Genomic DNA, 5,738 nt, shown 5'->3' with positions numbered 1-5,738 from the left:
GTTAGTTTGCTCTGACCAGCTAGCCTGCTAGATTAGCACGCGGCATCCGCCGCAACAAAATTTTACTATTTGGAGCAGAAAAGACGCAATAACCGTCCGAGATTCTGTCTTTGGTTACAGTGTAACAGAATTCTAGTTAAACGTAGCCATTTTAAGCTAAAAAGAACCATTTCTGTAATTGGAAGCGGAAGTTTCAAATCTAACCGGACTTTGTTTCATTGCCGTGAACATGATTAGGCAAAGGGGATTTTGGATTTGAGCCCAAGCTCTTAATTAAGTATACAAGTCGCAACTGAGTATAAGTCGCAGAACTATGGTGTTTTAAAAAAAAAAGAAAGAAATAAAAAAAGTGCAATTTATAGTCTGAAGAATTTAGTAATAGTGATTTTCTTATCGTCCCTAAATATTGTCCAACAGATTTCAGCATTTGGAAAACTGTATTCTACAGCATTGTGATGTCAATTTGATTGATTGTTCAGCCAGAATCAACACATGCACGCCAGAGGATAAACACTCAGCATAAATCTTTTAGACTTTGACAAAAGTGTGTTGACTCTAATCGAAAGGGGGTAAAAAAAAAAAAAAGGTCATGCCAGGGTTAAGTTTGGGTCATGCAAGGGTTATGTTTGGGTCATGATCATGAGGTCAAGTGTCTGTTTTGAACTGATGTAACCATCATCTGGTTTCAACGGAAAAAACGCGATGTGATGTCAGGAGCTATGTGATGTCAAGAATCTTTAATCCCTTTATTTGGTCAACAGCCAATCACATAATTCCATGTCAGTCCTGTTCCCCACATGTATAGCCACAGCCAATCCAATCAATTGGCCAAATTGGCCAAACCGAGAAGTGTGTGTTTGTCGGATTATTACCTTGGTTCCTCTGTGCATCTCCGCACCCCAAGGGGGCTTGGCGTCCCGTGATTGTCGATGCATTCTCATTGTTTTTCGTCGAGTTAAGTTTGTTCTATGTCTCTCGATGTGATGCAAATAAAGAGTTAAATCTTTTTTTGTGTCTGCGCTTTTGGGATCCAACCTCAGAACCTATCAAAAAAAAATGCCCAAAAGTGGTTATAAGCATGTGTGTACCTCGCTTTGCTCTTTGGTCGAGACACTTTACATTTCCACTCGTACTCAAATTCTGACAAGCACTATAATGACAGAAGTTTCTTTCCCCGCATTTTCTGGCAAGCTTAGTGGGTTATTGGTCTGCATCACCTCTGGAGGGCCGCACACATGCATATATTGGCCCTTTCCGAGTGCAGCTCGCTCGACTTAACTTCTGCGGCGCCGCGAGGTTACGGCGGAGAAGCGAACACGCTCTCTTGTTTGAGATTAACCCTTCGCTCCTTGGGACTGCGCCGGTCCCTTGACAAAGGAAGCCCGTTGCCAAGGATCTGCTCAAAAGAAACTTGTTGTGCGTCTCCGGGAGCGAGGATGCGAGTGTGTGTGTGGCCTTCGGGCCTCTCCCCGTCCCAATGGGAGGTCCGCCTGTAGCGAGGTGAACCGGGCCCGCCGGTCTCTCCGGAGAGGGCCCGCACCTCTGTGCAGGCCCGGGGGTGGGGGGGGGGGGACGGAGGAAGACGCGGTCTCTCCCGGGCCTCCAATCAGCCTGCGCTGCCATGGCCTTGGGCTCTGCAGCCGTGTGATAATCTCGCTGCCTTTCGCGTTGTTTCGCGGCCCCGCGTGAATTCATCCTGTGACCACCTGGCACTCGCTGTTAGGAATCCGAGCGCTGCTTTTCGCTTGGCTGTGAGGGACTGTTTTCCTAAAGACCCCCCGACCCCCCCACCTTCTTGGCTCTCCTCTTCCAGCAGAATGTTTTAACCTCTCGCAAAGACCCCGCCGTATCTGCCGTTATGGTGGCAGGAGTGGGCTTCTTCTTCACCTCGCCGGGACCTGTGTGGGAAAAAGGCCACGGCTGCACTATTTAAGGCTTTTTTTTTTTTTTTTTTTTTTGCTCTAAGACAAATTGAAATGCGGGTGGGGGGGGGGGGCTGCCGAGGAATGTGGCCGTCCGCAGTCAACAGCTGCTAGTTTTTCTCTGTGAATAATCAACGAGGTTGACCCATGGAAGCCGAGGATTGTGTCACGTTTTAAAATTAAAGGTCGACGCAAAAACGTATATGGTGGAGATTTCTTTTCTTCAACTCCCTTCAAAGCCACTTTTGTGACCCCAATTACATTATGGTAATAGAAACGCGGGAGGCAGACGAGAGTTGCTGTTGTCGGGCTCGATGATGCGGCTTCAATGGAAATGGCGTGTTAAGAGAGATACATTTTTCATCAACCTCCAGTCCACATTTGAATACGGTCTCACGTGTGCCGAGCATAGCCAGTCACACCGCACTCAAATAGCTTGTGGCGCCCAACATTAGAATTTCATATTTGTCTCTTGTTTGCCTTGTTTGTGTGCAAGCAATAAAAAAAAAGAAGAAAAAAAAAGAAATAAAAACAAGTCCATGTTTTTAGGCAAGAGTGTGCTTGGCATCACATCAGATCCACAATCTGCACTTTTCCATAATTGGACTTTGCTGATTATTGATTTGTGCATCCTTCTCATTTTCTTCAAGCGGACATTTGGAGAAGAACTAATAACAGACACGCTTTTTTGGTGCGAAAAGACCATCAGGTGTTTTAGTTTGGCTCATACACTGTGCTTTCCATAAACAGCATATTTTAATACTAGCAGCCATTCCATTATGGATGTTGATATTTTTTTCCCTGTATATGCCAGAAACATATATCAGGATACATTTGTGCTTTTTAGGCACTATAAGTACAAAAAAAGAACAAAACATGCAAAAATAAATAAAAATTCCTTTTGTGATTCAGATATGTATAAAGCCTATAAAACAATTTATACAATGTTAATTAAATAAAATGATAAATAAATGAAACAAAAATTACGTTAAATACTTAAAGTATACAATAAAAGTACAAACGGAAAAAATTAAGTACATTGTTTTGTATTTTTGTATTCGAAATTAAAATAAAATACATTACTACATTCATTGATTAGATAAAATAGTTTTATTAAAACTCATTCACTCCTAGCCATTTTCACAGAAGCAGTCCCGTTCGCTCCCGGCTGTTTTACTGGATTTTGACTGATTTTGCAAGGCCCATAGACTATTGTGTTGTATTGCTATAAAAGCATGGAACCTACCAAAAGAAATATTAGAGTCAGGAAAAAAAAAGTATATTTCTATCTTTTCAGTTTTGCAGCAGTTAGCATTAGAATATAGCTAAGTTTCAGCATTATTCACAAATCTGTTTAAAATAGTGGGGAAAAGAGCTTTTTGCAACATGGCCCTGGTTGATCTCTTATACTCTGCTGCCACCTGCTGGTCATTTTTGTAATAACGACCATTGCTTCAAGCATTCTCTTCAGTTTAGAGGCTATATCAAAGCCTTCTGTATGCTCTAGCATAAAAAACAAAAAAACAACATAAAAACGTATAAATACGTCTTTGGAAGCAAATGAGTTTTTTTTTTTTTTTTTTTTTTTTTTTGTCTCCTCAGACAAAACTTGGTTGCTTTGCAGATTCTGCCATGACAGCAATAGTCGAGCACTGACGTTTGAATCGACTTCCGTCTTGAACGAATGGGGAACGGTGGAAGTGATGGAGGCCGTTAAGCAGTCTGCACGTTTGTAGTTTTTTTGTGTGTTTTTTCCTGCCACCCGCCTCAAAGTTTTGTAGTGCCAGTAAAAGCGATACAGACCCCCTCAGGCCTTGACGAACTTACCATTCAATTAGTTGGAAGTCGAGCTTTCATCAGAAGAGTTATGACAATATGTTATCAAGGTTGAACGTTTTCTTAGCGTTGCTTTAAGTAAAGCTAACAAAAAAGCTAAATAAATAAATAACACAAATCTGTATGCAAACTACAATTTATAAAATGGTAAATTAATAAAACAAAAATTAATACATAAACGATAGAAAAGATAGTAAAAGTGCAAATAAAAATAAATAAATAAATAATTGTATTGTATGAATGAAATTTTACCACAATATATTACTCCATTGATAATTGATAAATAACTTAAATGCAATATAACAAATAAATCCATATTTTATTGAGAATTACACTCACCTAAGTTTGGTCTCATTTTTTTCCCTAGTATTGCAAAACCTAACAATTGAACAGGGTGTGTAGACTTTTTAGACCCACTGTATTTCCTCTAGACCAGTGCTTCTCAAATAGAGGCTTCGTCAAGGGGGGCGCGTTTGACCTCGGGGAACATGCTTTTTTTATTTTTATTATTTTTTATTTTTTGCTGTCTTACAATAAAGTGCAATTTCACCTCCACTACATTAGGGGGCAGTGGCGCTCATTGGTAGAGTGTGCGCAGGGAGCATTCACTCTGTGGTGTCGGGGTTTTTGCACACAGCACAGACTATGAGCATGAAGTGTAGGCACGAAGTGAAACCATAAAAAAATATTTAACAGGGATGAGAAGACAGGCGGAGAGACGGAGATAATTATATTTTTTTATTTGGGGGCATGACAGAAAATAATTGAGAAGCACTGCTCTTGACCAATGCAAATGCAAAATAAACATTATTCACAGACACAAGACAGAATTTTCTGTTCAAAATGAATACCCGCAAAAACCAAAGCAGAGTTCTTTGTAGATGAAAATATTTGACCTGCTAGCAAGAAAAAAAAAATCACAACAACTTGCAACCGACAGATTCAGGAAAAGAGAATTGACGCGTCTACTTTTGTAGCCTCAGCACGAAGTCATCTAAGACAAGTTTGGAGACATCCGAAGGCCCAAGTTCCGAAATAAAATATTAATCAGAGGAGATTTTGTTTTTTTATGTTGCCGGGCCGCTGTCACTCTTCTCTCATCCGCAGGACGCAGCACTTGTTAGCCGGGCAGCTAGCGGCGACGAGGCCCCCGTGGCCTCCAAAAAAAAAAAAAAAAGTGAATGTTGAAGGAGTTGCTGAGTGGGCAGGTGTCTTTATGTCAAACCTCACTTTCCCTCTCGCTCACTCTTTTTCTCTCTCTCTCTTGTTTTCCTGGACTAAGTGTTTGTACGGCGCCGCCTCTGATCATGAAGGCTAACCTTAATCGCGGTGGGTGAAGCCCAGTCGTGGTGAGCTGTCATTAAAACATCCCCCGTGGGCACTGGAGTGGGCTTGTAATTTTTTTTTTTTTTTTTTTTTTGCACTCTGGGCGATGGAAGGCGCCATGTGAGGAATCGCTTCAACGAGATGGCTTCAAAACTCTTCATCCTCGCGATCGTGTCTGATTGAACGCAGCAGCCGCGGTGCTAAACATGAAAGGGGGCCGTGCGTGGATACATGCTGCGGTTGCGGACAACTTCAAGCAAGCAAGCATCAGCCGCTTTTTCGCTCCACAAAGTTTCAGGGACCTAAAGTAGCTGAATTCCCTAAAAAAAATTAAATAAAAATATAAAATGAAAATCTGGTGCAGTTGGTGATTGATGTAAAAAGTTGAATGTCTCAAAGGTTGCACGAAATCTTGGATATTCAATAATTGTGATAAATGCTAATTTGGTCTTTTGAATGGAATTGATTTTTGACGTGAGTCAAACTTAAGTTGCCATTTGTCGGACTTGATACTTGCTTGGCTAAACATCTGCTTTGGAATATGGAGAGTGATGTCCTGCAAAACTCTGGCTTTGGCAAAAAATTGAAGTAAGGTTGTGATGATAAAAAACACTTGACTTGACTTAGTTAGGCTTGGCAATCATCAGACTCGAC

General features: G+C 41.2%; 1 long non-coding RNA gene across 1 annotated transcript; it reads left to right on the top strand.

Moving 5' to 3' along the window:
• The first annotated feature begins 3,627 nt into the window (after positions 1-3,627).
• LOC144020471 (uncharacterized) lies at positions 3,628-5,342 on the top strand. Its single transcript, XR_013283890.1, has 3 exons — positions 3,628-3,650; positions 5,041-5,107; positions 5,198-5,342. It is a non-coding gene; the product is annotated as an uncharacterized LOC144020471 (long non-coding RNA).
• The last annotated feature ends 396 nt before the right edge of the window (positions 5,343-5,738 follow it).

This window comes from Festucalex cinctus, chromosome 6, assembly GCF_051991245.1.
Source record: "Festucalex cinctus isolate MCC-2025b chromosome 6, RoL_Fcin_1.0, whole genome shotgun sequence".
Taxonomy (NCBI): domain Eukaryota; kingdom Metazoa; phylum Chordata; class Actinopteri; order Syngnathiformes; family Syngnathidae; genus Festucalex; species Festucalex cinctus.
Note: the sequence above shows the minus strand (reverse complement) of the source record. Positions and strands in the feature narration are given on the sequence as shown.